General features: G+C 40.0%; 1 protein-coding gene and 1 long non-coding RNA gene across 2 annotated transcripts in view; one reads left to right on the top strand and one right to left on the bottom strand.

The window, feature by feature from the left end:
* Window positions 1–5,546, top strand: part of LOC310844424 — a 27,944-nt gene extending 22,398 nt beyond the window's left edge. Inside the window, exon 5 of the long non-coding RNA XR_014564113.1 lies at window positions 4,611–5,546. This is a non-coding gene — a long non-coding RNA (uncharacterized lncRNA). The remainder of the gene's footprint in view (window positions 1–4,610) is intronic.
* Window positions 1–9,162, bottom strand: part of LRMDA (leucine rich melanocyte differentiation associated) — a 741,312-nt gene that overhangs the window by 406,934 nt on the left and 325,216 nt on the right.

Raw genomic sequence — 9,162 nt, 5'->3', positions numbered from 1 at the left:
AGCCTTGGGGAAGGGCTTGGGGAAGCATATTAGTTGGAGGCTGGGATATATTTATTTGAATTTGTTTTACTTAAAATGAGGTGAGGGAACGCTATTACAACCACAATAAAAAATAAAAGAGCAGGTAACAAAAATCAAGTGAAAGCTAGATTAAACAATAAACCTATTAAAATTGCAACTGACTGCAAATCCTATGCCTGGTGGTTCCTTTCAATTGCATCAGAAGGCTAGCAGCATGGAAATGAGCATTCCAAAGGCCGGGAAAGGCAACCCCAAAGCCTAAACAGGGAACCTGAGAAACCCTTCTGTTGCGTCTCAGCCAAAGACAATTCAGATGCTGGTGGATGTGAAGGACAGCTTCTTCAGAAAGGCAGGACCAGTGAGAGGTGTGACGTGGCCTAGGGGCAGTCCCGAAAGCTGCACAGAGAGACCTGGAGGTTCCCCATCCCTGTTGTAAATTCTGCATTGAGCAGGGGGTTGGACTCAATAACTTTAAGATCCTTTTCAGCTCTGTGAGTCCAAGCTCCAATGAAAACAACTTTGTCCACAGTAAAATAACCTTGAGTTAAAAGCAGAGGAAAAGGCTTTTTTTATTAAAAAAAAACCAAAACATTTATAAACAGGCAGAAAAATAAATACAGTGGTACCTCGGGTTACATACGCTTCAGGTTACATACGCTTCAGGTTACACACTCTGCTAACCCAGAAATAGTGCTTCAGGTTAAGAACTTTGCTTCAGAACAGAAATCATGCTCCGGCGGCATGGCGGCAACGGGAGGCCCCATTAGCTAAAGTGGTGCTTCAGGTTAAGAACAGTTTCAGGTTAAGAACGGACCTCTGGAACGAGTTAAGTACTTAACCCAAGGTACCACTGTATTGGATGTTGAGGGTGTGGATTGGGATACTGATACAGTATCCGGCATAAAATGTTGAGGGTATGATCCAGTCAAAGTTGAGCACTTTTAAATCTCACCAATCTCAGTTCATTCCTAAAAGCTGCAACAGGCTGACTACTTCTCATTCACAGAATTTAATGATGATGCTATCTGATGTCTAGTGGGATTTGCATATTCAGATTTCCTCAACTGTTTGAATATGTTCTAAAAGGGACACTGTACATGTGATAGTTTGGGAGGGGGGCATCAAAAGCATGCCTGCTAGGCCATGTCCTCTCATTATGCCTGATCTCTATGCAGCCCAGGGGTCAAGATGCAAATGGGACCTTAGAACACATGAAGACCATGTGCAACGAAGTGGCATGGCCATACTGATCATGCACACTCAGTTGCCATTTAGAATACCGGCACAAAACTCTCATGTACTCTTCTTCCTGGTGACCCAGCTGCAGCAGGCTCTTTTAATGACCTTTATCTTTTTAAATGTTTATGTAAAGAGAAAGTCATAGAATCACAGAACTGTAAAGTTGGAAGGGAACCCAAGGACCACCTAGTCCAATCCCTGCAATGTAGGAATCTTAACTAAAGCATCCATGACAGATGGCCATTCAGCCTCTGCTTGAAAACCTCCAAGGAAGGGGAGTCCACCACCGTCTGATGAAGTCTGTTCTACTGTCGAACAGCTCTTACAACCAGAAAGTTCTTCCTGGTATTTAGTCAGAATCTCCTTAACTTGAATCCAGTGGTTTGGGTCCCACCTTTTGGAGCAGGAGAAAACAAGCTTGCTCCATCTTCCATGTGGCAGTCCTTTAGATATCTGAAGATGTCTATCACATCTCCTCTCAGTCTCCTCTTTTTCAGGCTAAACATACTCAACACCCTCGACCATTCCTCCTAAGGCTTGGTTTCCAGTTGGGCTAGTAACATCAGGTCTGTGCTGCTGTTGTTAGCATCACAATGATTACATAGGGGCAAACCTTCAGAGTACATTTTGTCAAAAAGAGTTGTTTAATTGAAGCAGAGGTAAAGGCAAAGGCAAAGGACCTCTGGATGGTTAAGTCCAATCAGACTTGACTACGGGGGGGCGGTGCTCACCTTGCTTCAGGCCCAGGGAGCCGGCGTTTGTCCACAGACAGCTTTCTGGGTCATGTGGGCAGCATGACTAAACCACTTCTGGCACAACGGGACACTGTGACGAGTGCCAGAGTGCACAGAAATGCCATTTACCTTCCCGCCACAGCAGCACATATTTATCTACTTGCATTTGTGTGCTTTTGAACTGCTAGGTTGGCAGAAGCTGGGACGTAGCAACGGGAGCTCACCCCATCACGTGGTTCGAACCGCCAACCTTCTGATTGACAAGCCCAAGAGGCTCAGTGGTTTAGACCAGAGCGCCACCCACTCCTTCCATGAAGCAGAACAGCTTAGAAAGAAAGAAAGAAAGAAAAGGCTCTACTGCTTTATAAATCTGTAACTTTTAAAATATATTCTTCCCTCCACTCAACATGATAAACTTCCCAAAGCTCTGTTATCCAGATAACTCCCCCTCCCCATTTCACAGATGTTCCCCTACCCCCTAATGGAGAGTCCCTCCTGGATATCCCAAAAGAAAAAGATAGGCCTAGTAAGTGAGAGAGGTCAAACATGAGCCCAGCTATTTATTACATATACTGCAACCAGATGGAAGTAACTCATCCATCAAAGAACTCAGCGTCCTCATCGAATTAGCTTCTTATAAAAAGCCTCCTGCTCTTCCCTCTGATCCACATGGTTCAACTTCCTTCCCTTCCATGCACTTTTGGAAAATGAACCCTCTCTAACCCCGTTGCTGTGTTCTCCTTAAATCATCGCCGCCCATCATTCCATAGCTATATTTAAACTTTACTTTTATCAATACTCATCCTGTAGCTGTGGGAGATATTAAAAGTGTACCAGGGCATGGAAGGGCGTTTCTGACACTTGCTCTTTCATTCATCAGCCCCCTCGTAGGCCTGTTGGTGACAATGAAAAGATTTCACAATACCGGTGCAGCAGAAACTCATTCTCCTACTCATCCATCATGTTCAACCTAGCAGCAGTTCTACTGACCTAATCTGTAATGCCTCGGTGCTCACTGGAGATTTCTTAAAGGCACCCTTCATTGTTGTTAGTTACAAAGAATAAGTCTGTGCTATTAGATAAGGAGACTAAATGGTGCAAAGATTAATGCAATACTCCCTCATCACCATGACCAGGGTTCAACCACTTGGGTCGAACTGGAACGTCTGTTTTCTGAGTTTGCTGGAAGATCACATCCGACACTCACTCCCCCACCCCCACCCCTGGATGAATAAAAATTTAAAGCTATTTCAAGAGGTAAATAGGATTTTAGAGGTGCAAGAGCTATGTACCACCGCTAATTTATCACTTCTGTCAGCTTTAGGGTAATATGCACTAGTTATTTTACATTATAACAAATACATCAGTCTCTTCTCTAGATAAAGGAAAAATTATGAATAAACTGTCTTGGATATTTTGATGGAGCAAAGGAATCTTCCCACTCCTTTTGCCTTCCTAGCTCTCTAGTAAATATCCAGCATCTGTAAGTGCAGGAGACATAAACAAGGTGGGGGAGAATTAGAAATTTTGCACTTTTTTTATAAGGAGGGAAATAAAAACGGACAGCTGGCTGGATGATTTTATCATGTCAACAGTACCATAAAAGAACAATGGCAGGACATAGAATAAACAGTTTTTCTGTGCTTGTTTCTTAAAACACCACAACTTAATAGAATGACAACTTGGTAAGAACTTTGATTTTATAAATGGTTTATTCCATAAATTCTATGTTAAAATTCCATGAACGTTGATTGCCATGGCTCACTTTGAGCACACATGAACCCTGTTCTAGATCTGAAGAAATTATGTTTCCCTTTCTACAAGTAAATGTTTCTTCAGACATGTCAATCATTCTCCTCCTCATGAAGGTCATGATGTTATATGTTTGTTTGTTTATTTATTTTTTTGTTTGTTTCCCGGTTAATTACAGCTGGAAATATGACTACTAGAACATTACTAATATAGGAATAGGTGCCAGGTTCAGAGAAGAATGGCAATGTAGGCCAGCCCAGGGTAAAGAGTTAAGTACACCTGCTATAGAGATTTGGAGAATTCTGTTGGAAGCAGAAGTGGAAATTGCAATAATACATGTTTGTCCAAAGTTCAAGAATGGAACCCATGCTAGCAAATATGACCAATATTCATTACAATTGAACTTTTAGTCCAAAAATGTGATGTAAATAATTATATTTTCTGCATTATTTATACATTTCCCTTCCATGGAAATGCATTGAAATTAACAACAAAGATTACATGACTAATTATGTTAAGTTTTGGCCACAGCAGATAGCAAGTCAAACAACACAGATTGTAGCAGAAACTGAATAAGTCAGGCTTATTCTACTCATTCCTGTCAAATGCGCAAGAGTGGTGATTGTGCCACACAATTTCATAAGTTTCATGCTGTTCTGGAAGAGGAAACTCCTCATTCTCATCAACAATTGTATGTTAGTAGGAGAGAGTCCACCGTCAGGTTCTGGTGATGGACAGCTTAATCTGTCTTCTGCAGTTGATCCATTTTACATTGTGCCTAAGCTGTCTAACTGTCTACTGAAGATTGTTGTGTAAATGTGAGAACTGCCTTAACATAACTCAGTTGTGTGGGGTTTTTTACAGGAAGCATGAAAGACAAAGAAGAGGCTAGCATCCTAGAAACTCACTTTTTACTGAAGATTTTCGACCAATACTGGGTGGTTACTGCCTGGAATTTTGAGGCTTCTTGATCATCGCATTCTACTTCAAAGTATATTGGACAGAATCTGCTATTCCTATTGCCATAGTTTGCATAGAGATACTTAAAATATATATAGAGAGAGAATTTATCACTCAATTTTGAAACCCCAAATATCCTGGTCTCATTTTCAAAATGAAAACTATGCCTCATGCACAATTTGCTGCAACTTTCAGTTTCAACTCGTGCACTGATAAAACACTGCAAAAAAGCAGTACATATTTATGTTGTCATACTGTGGATTTGTAAAATACCACACAGAAAACAATATGAATCATGGCGTCTACACATCAGCAAAACACTGCACTAAAAGAAGTTTGATGCAACTAAATATACATGATAAATGGCTTATTGTTTTGCAATGTTTTCATCCGTGTCCACAGATACTGTAGAGCAGGGGGAAACTTGAAGGAACTGAAAAAATAAACAACCTGTCCATGATCCATTTCTGGAATTAATTTTAATACATTCTCCTAGCTAAAACCAGAATTCAGATGAAAAACTGAACAAAAGAAAAAGTGAATGCACAGAATAAATGAATGAGGGAAATAAGCTCATCACTCTTGGGCTGGTTTGTTTGCAATTTTTTGTTGGGCGGGGAGGGGGCTGTTGCTGATCGTTTTTTGTATCTTTATTTTAGATCTTGCTGTGGTTTTTGTGGAAATTGTTCACTTGGGTTGTGTATTTTTTAATGTTTCATTTATTGCTTACAACTATTTTTGTTATGTTGCAGTTATGTATTTTTTTCATGCTGTAAGTTACTTTGAGCATGGTTTGAACTATGGAAAGGTGACATACAAATAAAATTATGTGTGTGCGTGTGTGTGACTAATTCTACCCCACTTACGCTTTTTGGATTGTAGCCAACCAAGTTGCCTGGTTTGTGCAAGAACTTCCATTTGCAGAATGGAACTTCCCCTCCCTCTCCTCTTCCCACTCATCCCTTGCCCCCAGAATCTGCTCTGCGGGTTGGGGAAAACCCCAGATCAGATGGGGGGCATGCAGAGGGAGGAGAGGGAAAGGAAGTTCCACTGTGCAAGAGAATGCCTTGCATGAATATGAACATTGTTGGATACAACCTTTTCTTTTGGGTAACATTCTACCAGATGAACCTCCTTGCGCATAGTAATAGAAAGGCAGTATACAAATTAAAAGTAAAATGAAGAGTTATAGAAGATTGGACACAGCTGCAAGTGCAGAAAACTCACTCCTGCTTTCTGCAAAATGAAACAGAGAAACAGTCCCTTTTTCTTTAATGCAACAATGCAATACTTTCTAGTGAAAATCTGTTCGTTATTTTGCATATTTTAAAAACATTAGGCAATGATAACCCTTTTAAAGACAATGTATTCAGGAGGTCCCACCCCAACGACTCGATGATAAAACAAGGCTTAACTACCAGATACATAAGTCATCGTATAAAAATAGTTTCAAATAATATTATATCAACATTCTACAGTTCAGCAGTCTGCAGCTACAAAGTAAACAGAGCCACTGCAGTTCATAGCTTAGATACAAGTAAAAGAAGATCCAACAGATAACCGGGGAATTAAACTCTGAGTTCAGACTGACTGGAAGGCCTTAGCCAAGTCATCATGTCCTTGGCTCAGTTCCACAGAATGAGAATAAAATTGTTACTTTACAGTGTTTCAGCTCGGCTTTAACATTTAAGCCTCGAATAGCTCCAATAATCCCTCACCAGAAACCTAGACTAAACCTAATTTTGAAAGGAATGAGGCTAATATACAGTTCTAAATTGAGGGGGGTTATAACTTCTGATTTAGCTAGAGGAAAAAGCAGTTTATAAGTGTAACCACTATGTGTGGTTGGTTCAAAAATAAGAATGGGAGTATCCCTTCTCTTCCTTGCATAAATAAAGGTCTGTGCAAAGCTGAAACGTGCAGACGTGTGCATATCTTAAAGCTTTCTAGCTACGTTTTTTTAAAAAAAAAATCTAGTTATGCCTGAACCAGACCACTTTGGCTTACAAACAAGGCAAGAAGAAATAGATTGTTTGAAGGTCAAGCTACACATTACACTTAATGGTTAGCATGTAGCTATATCTCTGCTCTTTTATTACTTCATTATAGGTGAGGCCCAATTGCTAACAGGGTCACAATACATGGGATGGGGAGGCTAACCTCCTTCTCTCTCCAGCCATGAGCCTCCCTGAAAACAGTCCCACTCAGGCACAGCTGTAAAAGTTAGAAAAAGAATGTCACTGGCACCATTTAATTACATCCACTTGTAAATGTATCTCCTGTGACTCTGAGATATTGAACTACCTCTACACATGGCAAAGCAGTGTTCTCCTCTTGCTTCCATCACCCACTTAAATTTTTAAAAAGCATGTGGTGGGGAGTTAATATTTGATTGATGAACTAAAGATTCACAATGTGGTTTACAGTGATAAACATTAAACAAATAACCATTCGGTTATTGAAACCAACTTTTGTAAAACCCAGAAAACCATTTTTTAATTTAAAAAAAAGAAAAGAATTGCTGCCGCAGAAAAGAGAGAAAAGGCCTCTGTTTTAGCTCAAGGGGAGTCAGCGTTTAAAGAGTAAATCAGAACCCTGAGAAATTTGGACACTATCCAAGTGACAGTTTCCACCCAAGTATTCATTCCTAAATTTAATACAGAAATACATGGGGATGTGAGAGGGGGGTGATTGTTGAGGTAAAGGATAGCCTGAAAAACACCACTGAATTCATATGGGAAACACATGTGTTACCAACTTCATGTTACTGGCACCCCTGTGAAAGAGTAACATGTATTATCTTCTATGAAGAATATTTGTAATCCTACCTGCAGGAACACTGCTGGGCTTTGTTTTGTTGGGGGGTGGGTTGTGAAACAAGCTGTAGCAGCATTTTGCTCTCCCAAACCTAAAAGCTTGCTCAAAGTTTTTACTTCCAGAAAACAAATTGGTCCAGTTAAGTTATCACCTTGTCTTGCTTTATGTTCTTTCACCCCTAAAGGCAGCAGCTTCAGATGGTAGATATTAATCTTTGATCCTTTGAGGTATCTTTTCAAAAAGTGTTTAATCAGTAATGACCAAAGCTGTGTCACCTTAAGGTGGCTATGTTTAAAAATAAATAGAGATCTGTCCCAGGCATCAAGATTCATTATCTCCATCCTGAAAAATTTAGGTAGAAAGCCAGCTTGGTGTGTAGAGGATAGAGTCCTCAGTTTGGACTTCAACTGCATTAAAATCCTCCCATAGCCTTGAAGCATCTAGGTGGCTTCTGGGAAGTCACACTGGTCCTCAACGTAAGGTTACCAGATTTTTTTCAATGAATCCTGGGACACTTTTCAACTTCAATAGGAATGATAGGATTTTGTCAGGGGACTGATTTGTAAATCCGGGGACTGTCCCCAGGAAACGTGGCTCCACGTCACCTACCCATTAGGGCTATTGCAAGAATAAAATGGAGAAAACTAATATATCAAAATACAGTTGTAAGATCTTAGTTGTTTACTTCTACCTGCTGCCAGGAATCTAGAGAAACTTTTATATCTCTGACACAGTATTATATAGTAGTGTAGGGGAACTACAACAAAACCCACTTCATGTACTCCCAAAGTTGTACTCAGTGGGAAGAAACCCATGAACAACTTCCTTGTTCAGAGATAATGATTACAAAACCTTAATTGGGTAAAAGGTAATATAACAGCCGAAATTAAAGCTCAGATGAGCAGATGTATCGCAGAAAGCCACCACAACAAAGGTTTCTGTGTCGGCCTATAATTTGGACATCATGAATCATAATTAAAATGTAAAGTCCCCAATATAATGAATACATAGCTAATTTAGCATGCTTATATTTAACACACAGGCTTTTATCACTGTCTCCTACTGTTATTAAAACATGTACACCAGCAAAGAGCTGGCACTGTTGCTTTCTTCAGCTCCCCATGCCCACCCTCAAAAAAACCCAACTTCAAGCTTCCAGAGTTATAATATCCCACCTAGGTTTTTACTGGAAATGATTATGGGCTAGGTAGGATGAACAACTTCTTCTAAATAGTCTCACTGTTATATTATTTCCAACACTCATTATTTAAAACCCAAATTAAAAAATGGGGACAGAAACTTTTGCTCCTTTCAAAGGTGGTTGCTATTCTTCACATAAAACAGCTTAAAAGCACTTTTGGAATGTAAGTAGTGTTGAAATTAATAACCAATAATGAATGTAGGCACTGGTGTAGTGGAGATGGCAAAATTCTGAGACTTCAGAGCAGGAGTGATGGTGTCATGTGTTGGAATGCCAGGAAATCTAATAGGCCTTCCTTGCTCTGGCAACTGGACTCATTTGGGGAGGGTGGCAGGACAAAAAATTAACAAACAAACAAACAAACTGACTGACTGACTGACTGAGATAGAAATGAGGCTTTGAAGTTTTAGTATTGCTTGTGACAGACACAAACAGATT

The sequence above is a fragment of the Podarcis gaigeae genome (assembly GCF_964106915.1).
Source record: "Podarcis gaigeae genome assembly, chromosome: 5".
Taxonomy (NCBI): domain Eukaryota; kingdom Metazoa; phylum Chordata; class Lepidosauria; order Squamata; family Lacertidae; genus Podarcis; species Podarcis gaigeae.
This window is presented reverse-complemented; position numbering and strand designations above follow the sequence as displayed.